The following is a 16,856-nucleotide window of genomic DNA, read 5'->3' as shown; positions in this document are numbered from 1 at the left end:
GCATGTTTCCCGTGTTTAGAATTGTCCCTGCACAAAATGTAATTTCTAAAGGAAAAAAATGGCAGGGGTTCCCCCCCCCCCGTCACGGGGCGGCGTCACCTGTCCACGTCACTGGGTAACCCCCGACTTTCTCCTTACGCAAGGAGAAAGCCGTGGGTTACCCAATGACGTGGACGGGTGACCCCGCCCCCTCTTACATGTAATGGGGGTTTTGTGTGGAGTGGAGACTGGAGCATTGCTAGAGAATGGATCACCGCGGGACAACGAGAATGGATTACAACACTGGACAGACTAGATTACATCGCTGGAATGTTTTTTTTATTTTTTATTTTTTTATTTTTAATAAAGGACATTTTTGCCACTTTCTTTTGTGAAATGGTAGGGGTACAATGTACCATGTTACCAACTCACATAGGGGGGCGGAATCTGGGGGTCCCCTTTATTAAAGGGGGCTTCCAGATTCCAATAAGCCCCCCGCCCGCAGACCCCCACAACCACCGGGCAAGAGTTGTGGGGATGAGGCCCTTGTCCCCATCAACATGGGGACATCCTTCCCATGTTGAGGGCATGTGGCCTGGTATGGTTCAGGAGGAGGGGGGCCGCTTTCTCGTCCCCCCCTCTTTTCCTGTGGCCTGCCAGGTTGCGTGCTCGGATAAGGGTCTGGTATGGATTTTTGGGGGGACCCCATGCCATTTTTTTTTTGGTGCAGGTGCTATTTTTTCAATGACTTTGATCTATTTTTAAATGGCATGGGGTTCCCCTTTATATCCATACCAGACCTGAAGGGCCTGATATGGAATTTGGAGGGGACCCCCACATATTTTTTTTGGTTCAGGGTTCCCCTTAATATCCCCTTAATATTCATACCAGACCCAAAGGGCCTGGTAATGAACTGGGGGGAACCCCTGCCATTTTTTCAATGACTTTGATCTGTATTGCTGGGACCCGACAATTCATAAATAGCCGCGAGTTGTTTTAAATTATTTTTTTTCCTTTAGAAATTACATTTTGTGCAGGGACAGTTCTAAACACGGGAAACATGCGCTACTTTACACGCATACTATACACCCCCCCCCCCCCAGGTATGAAATTTTAAGGAATATTTCACTTTTATTGTTTCACTTTAAGCATTGACCCGGGTCCCCAAACACTTTTTATGACAATAACTTGCATATTAACCTTTAAAATTAGCACTTTTGATTTCTCACATAGACTTTTAAAGGGTGTTCCGCGGCTTTTCGAACTTGCCGCAAACACCCCAAATTGTTCGCTGTTCGCCGAACAGGCAACTCATGTTCGACTCGAACATAAAGCTCATCTCTAGTGAGAAGTAAAAAGACCTCACTTCTCCTCTAGTTATGCACTTTCAACATCTCCCCTTCTCCACAACATTCTTCTGCGACATCTGTGGCCCCTAGTGACAGGAAGGGGACTCTCACAAAGGGAATAAAAATCCTCAAGTATAATTTAAGGCAAAACGTTTTTCTCGTTTTGGATAGAGTAAAGAGGGATTAGAACCCCTGTCCGTTTTTAAAGCTGTCTGTGCCCCCGGTAAGGAGATTTACCGTCTTTATTTGTTCCGTTAACCATTATCATTGGAAGTACAGAAAATATGAAATTTTGGGTTGTCCCCAGAAAAGTAATAGAGGGGAAATCTTCCAATAGGGACACTAGTTCTGGTGACCTGGTGGTCCCCAAAGGATTCCCTTAATTTGCAGGGATTTCCACTTCCTGTCTGGCTAAGGGATGAGACGCAGGAGGGAAATCTCCAAAATAGGAAACAGCAAAAAAAATCTGACGAAAAACAGGTTTTGCCTATAGTTCTACTTTAAAGTGACTGTAAAGCTTCTGTTTTTTTCACCTTAATGCATCCAAATAATCATAATTTGAGCCCAAAAAATGTGATATGTGTACCAACATCAGAAATCAAAACGTAATTCCCAAAAATTTGAGGGTAATATCACTATTCTACACTCCACAAAGAACCACCAAATATCACAGAATAAATTAAAGGATAACTATTGAGTAATGTAATTCCATCACCTCTATGTCCAAAGAAATGCAGTATTTATGTGTAGGAGGTTCTCACATGTGGCAGATCTGTGGCTTAGAGGTTAGAACTTCTGCTGAGCATCTGGGTTTGAATTCCAAACACGCCGCTTCATGTAGAGAAGTTGTCTCATCTCCTAGGTCATAAAACTATGTCTAAATGTAGTATTTATGTGTAGGAGGATTTCACCACCATTGTAAATCTTGCCAGATACACTATATAGCCAAAAGTATTGGGACACCTGTCTTTACACAATGGCAGCCCAGTCTTAGTTCGTAGGGTTACAATTTGATTTGGCCCACCCTTTCCAGTTAGAACAGCTTCTGGGAAGGCTGTGCACAAGGTGTCTATGGAATGTAGTGTGTCTATGGGAATGTTTATCCATTCTTTTAGAAGTGCATTTGTGAGGCCAGGCACTGATGTTGGAAGAGAAGGCCTGGCTCGCAGTCTCTGCTCTAATTCAGCCCAAAGGTGTTCTATCAGGTTTAGGTCAGGACTCTGTGCAGGCCAGTCAATTTCTTCCACCCCAAACTCGCTCACCCATGTCTTTATGGACCTTGCTTTGTGCACTGGTGTGCAGTCATGTTGGAACAGGAAGGAGCCATCCCCAAACCCCCATGAAATTTCCAAAATGTCTTGGTATGCTGATGCCTTGAGAGTTCCCTTCACTGGAACTAAGAGGCCAAGCCCAACCCCACATCATAATTCCCCCTACACCAAATGATGTGGACCAGTGCACAAAGCAAGGTCCATAAAGACATGGGTGAGTGAGTTTGGGGTGGATGAACTTGACTGGCCTGGATAGAGTCCTGACCTCAACACAACAGAACACCTTGGGAATGAATTTGAGCAGAGACACCACAGAGATGCAGACAACATGTGTGAGGCTGCCTGCTGGCTAAGAGGGTAGCCATTCTGTCTAGCAACCCTGGGGTCACTGGTTCAATTCCCCAACGTGCTAATGCTTGTGTTGAAGTTTATACAGCTGTATGTTCTACCTGTGTGGTGTTTCTCACCACAATCCAGGCGCCTCTAAGTGCAGAAATATAAAACTTTTAATATCCCCTAAAGGGGTTAAAAACACTTACAAGATGGTGGATGAAGCAGGCATGTAGAAGGTAGGTGTGTCCAGAAGATGTTCCAGTGGCAGGGCAGTCCCAGTCTGATGATAAAGCTTCCAGGGAAGTCCACAAGAGAACAGCCAACTTGTGCTGTGAGTGTTTAGGGAACACAATGTTAAATGTTTTATATTTCTGCACTTAGAGGCGCCTTGTTTGTTTTTCTGTTCCCATTAGAGATTGCTTGTCTCCCTGAGTGCTGCCTAAAGTGTGTGAAGATCTGCTACCCTCTCCAACACAGACTTTATCTGTCAGGATTCAAATTCTTGGAGCGCCCTGGATATACACATTTTTATCTTCTTCTCACCACAATCCAAATAGTCTCTAATTTAAGAAAGTTAGTTTTGGACTTTATATTTATATTGAAAGCTCAATGCAGCCAGGGACAATTGCCACACACAATTTTAAATAAAAAATTTTCCTTTAGAAATGAAATTTTGCTGTAATAAACACGGGAAAGGTGCGCTACTTTACAGGCACACTAGAGACACCCCCCAGGCACGATATTTAAAGGAATTTTAATTTGTATTGTTTAACTTTAAGCATTATTAAAATCACTGCTCCTAAAAAAAATGCTGTTTAAAAAACGTTTTTTCCAATTGATACATGTCCCCTGGGACAGGACTCAGGTTCCTCATACACTTTTTATGGCAAAGAACTAAGTCTTAATTGCCCTTAATTGACGCTATTTTCTGGGACTGCAGGATCATTTATTGGCGCTATAGTAAATGACCCCCTTTGTATCGTATGTATTATTGGTACCCTGGCCCCCCACCCACAGTCCCGCCCCAGCCAGCATAAAAGCTTTTTGACTGGCTCTGTAGCCACAGTTATAAAGAAGGAGCAAACCTATATGCTCCGAAACGCATCACCACCCCCTCTGACATCACATCCAGGTACCTGCGTTCCAATATGGTCCCGGCAGCATGGCTGCTCTTCCTGGATTCCAATACACAGCTCTCCACCGCTGGCCGGTTGGAATACATCTTACACCTGCTACATCTTAAAGGAAATCTCCTGTATCTTGTAAAGCCTCGTACACACGATCAGTCCATCCGATGAGAACGGTCTGAAGGACCGTTGTCATAGGTTAACCTCCCTGGCGGTATGATTCTTTCTGAAAAAACATGCTGAAAGCGGTACAATTATTTGCAAGGAAATTTGGTGTTTTATACTGTAGGCCTGTGATTTTTAGGAATAACTCACTTAAATCTGACCAAACAAGAATCTAATAGGCATCCCGGGTATGACATTTTTTTAAAAACAAAATTTTTAATTATAATATAATAAATAATTATAAATAATTATAGCAAGTAATAATATAATTAAAATAAAAATTATTCAATAATGTAATCAACTCAAAATCACTGAAATTTGCTCAGTTGCAGAATTGTTGCTGTCATTATTTTTTTTTTTTATGATGAATTTCCCCGCAAATCGCTATCGCACAATTCTGCAAGTGATTATAATTTATTATCGCTGTTTTCTAGCTGATCTAAAACCATTTTTGACATAAAAAGACACTTTTGGTTGCTATGGACAATCTACAGTTTTCAGGCAGAAAGAAAGGTTTTTATTATATAAAATGACATGTAGGACACTGGGCAGACCACTAGGGACAAGGGGTGTGTGTTTTTTTTTTTTACATACAGTACTGTAATCTATAAGATTACAGTATACTGTATGTATAGTGTTTGTTTACTTTTTTGAATTTGGCGCCGATCTCCGCTCCCGTGCGTCGGCACAGGAGGACGCTGTGTGAATCGAGCGAGTTCCCGCTCGCTCACACAGCGCGGTGACATCGCTGGATCCAGGAGAAGGTAAGCCAGCGCGCTCTGCAGGCTCTGCATGTCTACCCCGAGCGTGACTCGGGGTTACCGATTTTGGTAGAAAAAATCAACCCCGAGTCACGCTCGGGGATACCGCCAGGAGGGTTAACCGATGATGGTCCGTCGTGCCTACACACCATCAGTTAAAAAAAACGACCGTGTCAGAACTCGGTGACGTAAAACACAACGACGTGCTGAAAAAAACGAAGTTCAATGCTTCCAAGCATGCGTCGACTTGATTCTGAGCATGCCAGGGTTTTTAGCTGATGCTTTTGCATACTAACGATCGGTTTTGACCTATCGGTTAGGTGTCAATCGGTTAAATTTTAAAGCAAGTTCCTAGGTTAAATAACCTATGGGGCCCACACACGATTGGTTTTGACCGATCAAAACAGTCCTTCAGACCGTTGTCCTCTGGCTATCCTATCGTGTGTACGAGGCCTAATTGTTTTTAATCTTACTTTGGCAATTAAAAGGCTTGGTTTTATTGCACTTGGAAGCACCCTCTTTTCTTTTTATGTTCATACTTGCAGTCTGTATTCCCCATTTTTTTTTTATATAGCTCCTATTATGAAATAAATGACCCATGGCTTCTGTACTGTTTTGTTCAATACAGAACAATCTCACTAAAAACCGTTATTAAAGCAAGCCCACGTTGTTTACTTCGATCAGAACTATCAATAAAGGCAAAGAAGATGGCTAGTAAGGTGGATAAACAGATGTGTTACTTTTATGAGACTTTAGGAACCAATCCTATTACCCATAAGGAACTGATATCTAGTTATTTCTCGTTTCTCTTCCATCTGGCTCCAGGGTGTACTCACACCCTGATGTAAGAGGCACAAAAATTCCCTAATGTGTTTCCTTTTATTCATATCACACTGCAGGCTCTAATAGGTAGAGTGGATTCCATATACAATATTCTACCCATAGTGTTTGTTATTATTTGTAAGGTGTAAGTTTTGATGTGTTGCATCCACAATGAAGGGGTTGTGAGTATATAAAGCAAAAACGGAAATATCAATCATCTATTGCAAATGGAAATTGCAACTTCTTTTTACCTGGGCCCCTGGAGAGAAAGCTTCAGAATTTCTACATACACCAGTATATTTACCAATACCTCTGATACTTTTTTTTTTAACAGAAAGCAGATACAGTAGCAAGTGCTAAGAAGCAAATATATTAGTACAGCTCTAGCACTGAACAACAGAAGGAGAATTTACGAGTCACACTGCAAACGCTCAACACATTTGGATGAAAAAGAAAAACTTTTAACTGCTCTTCAATGCTGCCTATGTCATTCAATGACGTATCTTGTCCAGTCCAGTGTAAAATAATACAATAATCATTTAAAAAGGGAGATGATAATAAAACAGGAGTTCTAAGGAAAATATGAAAAACACATAAACAAAAAAGAATCTAAAAGTATAAACTCTTCTCGCTAGTGACACATTTTTTTTATTATAATTTTTGTATTTATTTCTATTGGTTGAACTAGGTTGACTTGTGTCTTGTTTTAACCTATGTGACAACATTTGAAAGATGCAATTCTTTTTTTCTTTCTGGGTATGGGTTCCTTTAATTTAGTCATAATTCGGTGGCATCACTATTGTTGTAAGAGTCCCTGGTGAGCAATTGTCACATCTGTTGCTCACAGGAAACGTTTTTTTTACCAAACGGTGTATGACATGCATGCTAGAAAGATGCAGATCACACGTGTACTGAGCATGTGTGCTCCGAGAGCAAGAAAGAACATTCCACTAAGATATAAAGGGGAATATGAGCTGGCGGTATCATGTAAAGGTTAATCCAATCCCTCTAATTAGAAAACCATCACATATTAACTAGTAATTAAAACCAGTGTCATCACAGATAATCTGTAATCAAATACAGTGAAACCTTGGACTGCGAGCATAATTCGTTCCAGAAGCATGCTTGTAATCCAAAGCACTTGTATATCAAAGCGAATTTCCCCATAAGAAATAATGGAAACTCAAATGATGTGTTCCACAACCATTTATTCATAGGTCCTTCAGCTAATAGTCCATATACAAAGATTTTAGCAAGGTTATGTTAACATCCACAAATTTCAGCCTCCACAAGGGAATTAGAAGCAAAATCCAGCAGGAGCTACAGAGTATAAAAGAGAAGAGAGGCCCCTCTAAGTGTAGCAATATGTTGCTAAATGTTGTACCTTCATTAAATGTAACCATGTTGCTACACTTATAGGCGCCTCTCTTCTCTTTTCCTTGTGAAAGTATTTTATTGAATAAATATGATAATCCAAGTACAAATCTTGTGTTATACATGTTGTAATAAGTTATCCAACTTACAACAGGTTTGAAAACAAAACTTCATGATCCACTATATATGTACAGATAAGTAAATTATGTAAACTCAACAGAAAATAGAAAAGTAAATAAAACATTACATCAAGATATTCATGACTGTAGCTGGAAATACTATTTATCATATAAATTGTTTTATTTGGACCTGGAATATTGAAGTATAATTATGTAAAGCAGAACTTTATTACTGTTTAAATAAAATGAGTTATAAAATAAAAATAAATAAAAAATAAAAGGATAGACAAAAAAACAAAAATAAAAATGGATAGAATAGGATAGTAGGAAATTAGAGAAGGAAGTGTAGAAGTCCACTGAGATGGTTCGGATAAGTTGGCCTACAGCCTGAGTGTTTGAACAGAACACTATAATGTTCACGATAATGAGTAGGGTAACACCCAAGCTCTAGAAATTAGTTTTTTAAGTCATTTATTACCAAATTAATCTTTCAGCTACCATGGCATAAGAACTGAGCTGTCACGCAAGGCTGTGGCGGGGTCTGGTTGCACAGTGAGACCAAATATTCTGGAAGCAGTTTCAAATAACTTTTCCCAATATATTTGTACTAACGGGCAGGACCACCAAATATGTAAGTGGGTGCCTGGATCAGGACAGCCCCGGAAGCATTGGGCTGTTTGGTTTTGCGTAAATTTTTTCCAACCTGGAGGGAACAAGGTAGCAACGAGTTAAAACTTTGTAGTTGGTTTCTACCATCAGGATATTTGGTGAGGAAGATTTTGTTGCAGACCAGATTTTGGACCAATCAGCCATATCAAATGTTCTTTCCAGGTCCTCCTCCCATTTACGTGCATAAGGTGGTTTATCTAAACCAGGGTACATAGAAATGTGGGAATATATAGAAGATATTATACCTCTTAAATGAGGGTCTTTCAGGCATGCTGATTCAAAAATCGTAATTTGGGATAGAGAGATATCAGTGTTTAACAAAGGTGTGTAACATTTTTTGATTTGGAGGTATCTAAAAAGTTCAGAATTTGGTAAGTTATAGGTGTCACAAAGGGTAGGAAATGTGTGAAAGGATGTTGAAGAAGTTAGGTTACTAAGACCCATGCTGGGTAGAAAGCAGGGTTTTTGAGAAATGACAAAAGAGGGTTGTGAGAAGATTGTAGCTGATGCTTAAATCTAAGTTTGTCCCATAAAGATAACAAATATTTAGTGATGGGGTTACACGTAGGGTTTTGCGTTCCTTGGGGAGGAGCCATAACAGATTGGAAATAGAAAGAGGGTCACATTCTACCGCTTCTATTATTACCCATAGGGGTTTTTTATGTGTGATGTTTAGAGAGGCTAGCAATGTGTGCAGCTCTATAATAGTTAGCAAAATTTGGAAATCCAAGACCTCCTTTGAGTTTTGGTAAATGCAGCATATGTAATGATACACAGGGTTTAATGGAGCCCCAGACATATGTTAATGTTCTTCTATGGAGTAATCTAAGGTAGTAAGATGGGATCGGCAAAACTCGAAATAAATAAAGTCGTTTTGGGAGAATTGTCATTCTAATTGCATTAATTTTACCTATACATGAGATCGGGAGATGTGTCCATTGTTGTAAAAGTATTGTAATTTGTTTGAGGAGTGGGGGATAGTTTGCTACAAAAAGATCTGAATATGAGGCTGTTAGGTGAACCCCTAAATAGGGGATTGACCTCTCAGTCCATATAAAAGGGAGTGCATTTTTGGCCGAGTCTGATTCTACTTTGGAGAGGGATATATCTAGGGCTCTGGATTTTTTGGGATTTATTGTAAATTTCCGAAATCATTGCAAATTTGTCTAGAATGGACAGGAGGTTATGTCCAGAAACTTGTGGGGATGACAGAAATAGGGTATGACATCTGCAAATAGACATCATTTATGATGGTATCCAGCAGTTTCAATACCTGTGATTGTTGGGTCTGTGCGGATTCGTTGGGCTAAAGGTTCTATTAGGAGGGCGAATAGGAGGGGGGAGAGTGGGCATCCCTGGCGAGTTCCTCTTTCTATATTAAATGGATGAGATTTATAGCCTGCATATTTAATGTATGCAATTGGTTTGTTATAAAACGCTTCGATCCATGTTAAGAAGTGGGGGCCAAAACCCCATCTTTGCAATGTGTAGTGAAGGTAAGGCCATGATATGGAGTCAAAAGCCTTTTTTATATCAAGGGATAGGAAACAAGAGGGAATTCGACGGGTTTTAGCTATTTGAGCTAGCAATACTGCCCTACGGACATTGTCACACAACTGGCGCATTGGCATGAAACCTACCTACATTATTTAGTCTTTTGGCTAATATTTTGGCTAAAATTTTGATATCGAAGTTCAGGAGTGAGGTGTCGTCGGTGAGAGGTTTGGGGATCATGCAAACGATGGCCGTCAAAGTTTCTTGTCTAAAGGATTTTACTTCTAATAATACAGTAAAAGCTTCCGCTAAGATTGGTGATAACATGACTGTATACGTTTTGTAATATAAGTCAGAGTAGCCATCTGGGCCTGGTCTCTTGTTGAATTTGAGGTCTTTGATAGCCTCGGAGACATCATCAGGTGTAATGTTGCCTTCTAATAAATTCTTTTGGTCAAGGAAAAGTTCTGATAAGTTTATATCGGAGAAAAATGTATCTGCCGTTTTCGGGTTTAAATTATTAGATGATGTATATAATGAGGTCAGATGGGAATGAAATTTCTGAACTATTTTGGTAGGGTTGCTCGTGTAAACATCTTTTGCCAGTTTTAAGCGGATTGGTTTTAAAGGGTTTGTTCAAGGAATTAAGCGTACGTGCAAGGTAGGTACCCGATTTATTGGATTTCATTAAATAGTTATGTCTTGATCGTTTGTAGGATTTTTCCACTGCTTCAGTTAGAAATAAGTCATATGCAACACAAGTTTTGTCTAAACGGGATAATGTTAATGGTGATGGATTGTCCTGATGGGATATAAAGGCAGTATTAAACTCCATTTCCAGTTTACGCGCAAGGGTTTTCCGTTCGCGTTTGAATATGGCTGATTGTTTCTGAATTGTATTGAGTGAGATATAATCTTTAATGGCTTGTTTAATGGTTTTCTGATAAGCCTCTCTTCTCTTTTATACTCAGTTGTGACATGACGCTACTCTTATATCAAGACATCGCTTGTATATCAAGTCAAAATGTATTAAAAAATGTTACTTGTCTTGCAAAACGCTCTCAAACCAAGTTACTCTCAAACCAAGGTTTTACTGTATACAAGAAAAAATTAAAAACATTTCTAACACACCTGAGATTTAGGATGCTGAATAAAGTGAATTAAAACAAACGTTGAATTTTCAGGTTTTCCGTCTACTTTTTGAAACCAGGAGCATAACAATTTAAAGCGGTTCTCCACCCTAAAGTGGAGTCCCGCTGATCGGAACCCTCCCCCCCCTCCGGTGTCACATTTGACACCTTTCAGGGGGGAGGGGGGTGCAGATACCTGTCTGAAGACAGGTATTCGCACCCACTTCCGGCCAGACGCTATGGGCAAAAGACGGGCATTCCGTCACATCCCGTCTGTCGCCCGTTGTGTGCTGGGAACACTCGGCTCCCAGCACACAGCGGGAGCCAATCGGCTGGCGCGGCGCGACTCGCGCATGCGCCGTAGGGAACCGGGCAGTGAAGCTGCAGCGCTTCACTTCCTGGTTCCCTGAGCATGGATGGCGGGGGGAGCAGCAGAGAGACGAGCGATCGCTCGTGCTCTGCTGCGATCGGCGCTGGACTCCAGGACAGGTAAGTGTCCTAATATTAAAAGTCAGCAGCTGCAGTATTTGTAGCTGCTGGCTTTTAATATTATTTTCCCGTGGCACATCCGCTTTAAGAGAAGCAGATGTTGTTTGCAGAAATGCAAAAAGCCTTCCAAAGTGTAGTGCTATATTTTTGTTTTAGTGTAGAATGGATCGCTGGGTATTCATGACCCCTACACATCCTCAATATGATTTTATAGCACCAAACATTTGTTCTTCTGCTTGAGCCCTGATACTGTCATTCAGCAGACACCATGTGATCTAGGACAATTTAATAAATGGGTAACATTTTGAAAGTCGCTGTTATTTAGTAGCCCCCCTCTCTGCATTTACACACTTAGTAAAACCTACAAAGAAAAAATAAATAAATACAAATTTAAACGTACCTCCTCTTCCTCCTTCAGCATCCCACCTGATAAAACTATTCTGCCAATTTTTGTGATTGTGGAAAATATCAAAATCTCATGAAACTGGCACAGGATTTGTCAGATTTGGGACCTTACGCTTCAGCCTGATGAGGTTGAGTGCTATCAATGGCAAGTGGACCAGAAGACGAGTTGGGTGTTCTTTAGATTCTCTAATACTTAGCATGGTCAAATAGACATTTGTTTTTCACCAGAATGACAAGAAAATTCATGGAGCAGGATAAAAAATAAATATTTAACCACTTAAGCCCCGGACCAATATGCAGCCTAAAGACCCAAGGTGTTTTTACAGTTCGGGACTGCGTCGCTTTAACAGACAATTGCGCGGTCGTGCGACGTGGCTCCCAAACAAAATTGGCGTCCTTTTTTCCCCACAAATAGAGCTTTCTTTTGGTGGTATTTGATCACATCTGCGGTTTTTAGTTTTTGCGCTATAAACAAAAATAGAGCGACAATTTTGAAAAAAAAGCAATATTTTTTACTTTTTGCTGTAATAAATATCCCCCAAAAACATATATAAAAACATTTTTTTTCCTCAGTTTAGGCCGATACATATTCTTCTACCTATTTTTAGTAAAAAAAATCGCAATAAGCGTTTATCGATTGGTTTGCGCAAAATTTATAGTGTTTACAAAATAGGGGAAATTTTTTTTGCATTTTTATTTTTTATTTTTTTTTACTACTAATGGCGGCGATCAGCAATTTTTTTCGTGACTGCGACATTATGGCGGACAATTTTGACACATTTTTGGGACCATTGTCATTTTCACAGCAAAAAATGCATTTAAATTGCATTCTTTATTGTGAAAATGACAGTTGCAGTTTGGGAGTTAACCACAGGTGGCGCTGTAGGAGTTAGGGTGCACCTAGTATGTGTTTACAACTGTTTGGGGGTGTGGCTGTAGGAATGACGTCATCGATCGTGTCTTCCCTATAAAGGGAATGACGCGATCGATGCGCCGCCATAGTGAAGGACGGGGAAGCCGTGTTTACACACGGCTCTCCCCGTTCTTCAGCTCCGGGGAGCGATCGCGACGGAGCGGCTATAAACAAATAGCCGCGCCGTGGTCCCGGATCGCTCCCCGAGCGGACCCGACCTCCGCATGTAGCGGGGGGGGGTCCCGATCGGACCCCCCACCCGCTAATAGGCGAGGACGTACGTGTACGCCCATGTGCCTGTACGTGCCATATTGTGGACGTATATGTACATGCGGGGGTCGGGAACTGGTTAATAATTGAAATTCTAACTGTGAATGTGGTTTTTGCTTGGGAAAAATTTTACTTATTATATGAAACCTAAGTCTGGGTACATAGGTCTGAGATACGTCTGGGATTCAATTCAAATAGCATGTTTGGTGGTAATTGTAAGTTTTTTTATTTTAACAAAATTAATTGTTGTAGATTTCAAAATGTTAGGAGCTGTGTTTGGAAAGCAAAGGATTGGACAAACAAAAGGGTTATTCTAGGTGTTTGGTATAGAAGTTGAGTTAATGTGCATATTATTAATAAAATTACTGAAATAGTGAATCTGCACATTGCTATTAGTAGATGTAATAGATGTAAGAGTGAATAGGGTGTGGAGTACACTTCCAGACTCCTTTAAAGAACTGGAGGTTTTTCTTCTCCGCAAATGGTGCAGACTGTTCAGAACTTGCATGACGGCATTCTAAAAAGGACTGAACCTAGTCTAAATGCAAAGGGTGGATCTATTTCCTCTAAGATCACTGATATTTTGCTATTGTTAGATATTTTTACCCCCTGCATATTCTCGTTTGGTGAAATGATATATGTAAATAACTTAGATAAGTGTTGCTTTATACAACATACAGTATAAGAACGCTCTATATACACAAAAACAGAGAGATATGTGTATACACTGATGTCAAGAACTACTGATATGTTTTTTTGAACTTTCTGACATGGCATTGACATTTTTGTCAGTGCAGATTAAAGAGAATATGGATTTTTTTTAAATGTCTTTATTGATTTTGCTAATTGAACCCAACAAATGCTAGAATACCACCTTTTTACAGCTGAACTTTGAAAAAAAAGGGAAGATCAGATTCCACAGACTGTCATTTGAGTTGCATAAGATACATAGATAACTCTTGCATCTCCTTAAAATAATTAAATGTCTGTATCACTTGCTGCCATATCCGGACAGTAGTTTATAGCAGCTCTTTACAGTAACAAGTTCTTTCGTTTCTAATTAAAGCATTCAGAGATTCAGCTTATCGATTTTGATGAAAAGAAAAAAAAAATAATGCAGGAAATATTTACAGAAAATATATTACATAATTAACAGTAAAATAAAAGTTATAAAATGTAAAAATACTTAGGCCTCATGTACACTGATGCTGGTAAATGGATGTTTAGGAGCAGTTGGGCATTTTTTTCAACTGCTCCTGAACTTTACTCTGTGTTATCTTATCAGTACATGTACACAGGTTCATTTATAGTCGTTTCTAGGCAGTTGCGTTTAGAGGCTTTTTCTTGAACCCCAAAAAATTTGTTCAGAAGCTGTTTTTAGAGGCAGTTGAAGCGCCAAACTCAACTTGCTTTTAGCAGTGTATCGTTTACAGACGTTTTTCATTTTATAAAAAAAAATGTGGCTTGTAAACGTGGCTAAACGTCTGTTTTTACACACTGGTTTCTAGCTGTCAAGTTAAATTGTTCAGGAGAGGTTGAACGTGAAGCCTTAGTATTAACCACTTAAGCCCCGGACCATTTTGTAGCTAAAGGACCAGGCCACTTTTTGCGATTCGGCACTGCGTCGCTTTAACTGACAATTGCACGTTCGCGCGACGTGGCTCCCAAACAAAATTGGAGTCCTTTTTTTCCCCACAAATATAGCTTTCTTTTGTTGGTATTTGATCACCTCTGCGTTTTTTTTTTTTTGCGCTATAAACAAAAATGCTATAATAAATATCCCCAAATAATATATAAAAAATTTTTTTGGTAAAAAATGCAACTAAACCTCTGTTTTTAATTACATACAGTTAGACAGATTAATTTGGTTTAGTGCTTTTTTGGTTGGTAACTTTGAGCCTGGCTATTATGGAAACATTTTTTATATTCCATATATATACTTAATCGCATACTGCTAAAAACGCATCTCATTCAAAGTCCCAACTCTCCCCCCTTTTTATACATTTACAGGGATGGAGGCCTGTGGTAGTGTCTATCACATGCCTCATTCAAAGTCCCAACCCTATTCCCCCCTTTTAAAAAAAAATCACAATAAGCGTTTATTGATTGGTTTGCGCAAAAGTTATAGCGTCTACAAAATAGGGGATAGTTTTATGGCATTTTTATTAATATTTATTTTTTACTAGTAATGACAGCGTTCAGCGATTTTTATCGTTACTGCGACATTATGGCGGACAGATCGGACACTTTTGACACTATTTTGGGACCATTGTAATTTTTACAGCGATCAGTGCTATAAAAATGCACTGATTACTGTAAAAATTACACTGGCAGTGAAGGGGTTAACCTGTAGGGGTTAAGTGTTCCCTAGGAAGTGATCCTTACTGTAGAGGGGCATGGCTGGGCGTGTGACGTCACTGATCGTCGTTCCCTATGACAGGGAACAGACGATCAGTGACACTCTCACTAGGAAGCACAGGGAGAGGTTAGTTTACACTTGCCTCTCCCCGTTCTTTAGCTCTGTGACCCGATCGTGGGACACCGGCGGGGATCAGGTCTGCGGGCGCGGTCACAGAGCACAGGACCAGGTCGCGAGTGGAACCTTAAAGGGGACGTACCTGTACGTCCTTGTGCCCAGCCGTGCCATTCTGGCGACGTACATTGGCGTGCGGCGGTCCTTAAGTGGTTAAACCCAAAAAAGCTGAAATGTATTATATTGCAGATTGCCAATCATTAGTGGCTGCTTTTGTTTCCTTTTTAGGGCTCCAACCTTTATTTTCACCCATTCATCTGGTTGGTAAGTCTGTTATTTTTCAACTTCCTTTAACAAACCAAGCTCTCCAGCAAAATTGGCAGTAAGGGCTCATTTACACTTGCTTCGATTTCAACACACATTAAAGAGCCTACTGCTTCAACATGCTTTTTTTATGTGTCTTTGATGCTTCGTGATGTTTTGATGATGCTTCAGTGATGCTTTTTTTTAAGCTTTAATGGAGCTTGGCAAATGCCCTGTGTGTGTGTATTGATTTTCTATTTGTTTTAAAGGGGCCCAGTAGAACCCCAGCTCAGTGGTACCCCCACTCAGCAGACCCCCAGCTCATTAGTAACCCTATTCAGCAGATCCTCAGCTCATTGTTACCCTTATTCATAAGATTCCCAGCTTATTAATACCCTTCAGTAGATCCTGCTCACTAGTACTCCTAGCTCTGCTGATGCCCCAATCAGTAGTATCATCAGTACCCTGCTCAGAAATAAGCTCCAGCTCTGCTAATCCCTCACTCAGTAGTAACATCCGGCTCTGCTAATCGCCCACTCAGTAGTAACCCCCAGCTCTGCTGATCCTCTGGTTTGCTGACCCTCCTCTCTCTCCAGTTGCCGCTCACTTCCGGCTATATTGTTCCCATGCTGCACACCATGTGTGACATTGCTAGTTCCCCCAGCTCTGCTGATCCTCTGCTGCTCTGTCCTCACTGTTTCCATGTTGTACACTACATGTGATGGCTGCTAGTTGCTCCGCTCCAGTCTAGACCCTGCTCATCTTCCTGCTGCTACACGCTGCACACCAGATGTGACATTTGCACCAGACACTTCCAGAATATATACACATGAACCAGAAGTGACTGCTAATGAAGTCTTTCCGGTTTGCTTGTTGGTTTGCCAGTGCATCCTGGGATTTCTCATACCTGTAATACTTCCAAAGCAAAGCTAAAGCTGAATAAAAGCCCCTCAAAAGCTGCAGGTGCTGCTAGCGAGTTTGTCATAGACTTCTATGGAGGCTTTGGAGATACCTTAAAGAATCAAGAAACAGACATGTGGTATAATTTTTGATGTGAAGCAAAGCAAACACAACATGTGAACAGGACTGTAAGCTTACTTTTTTATTTAGAGACAGGGGCTTTGATTGGCATTCAGAGCGCTTTAAAAAAGTGTGTCCAATGCCACATTTTGAATTAAGTATAAGCAAGCCCTTAGAGTGCAGGGACAAAATATGCACCACTGACAGGGGTGCTTACAATATTTAGCTTTATGTAAACCCTTTATCTCAATAGGGAAAAAAAGCTGTAACTGCTTATAAAGTGTAAGCTGGAGTTTGGGCTGTAGGTTGTTAATCAAGTTCATCTAAGGGTCCTTTCACACGAGCGGACCATTCGTCCGTTCATTACAAGTCCGTTAACGGACTAGTAAT

Source organism: Rana temporaria, chromosome 1 (genome assembly GCF_905171775.1).
Source record: "Rana temporaria chromosome 1, aRanTem1.1, whole genome shotgun sequence".
Taxonomy (NCBI): domain Eukaryota; kingdom Metazoa; phylum Chordata; class Amphibia; order Anura; family Ranidae; genus Rana; species Rana temporaria.
The sequence above is the reverse complement of the archived record's forward strand: the minus strand, read 5'-3'. Positions refer to the sequence as shown.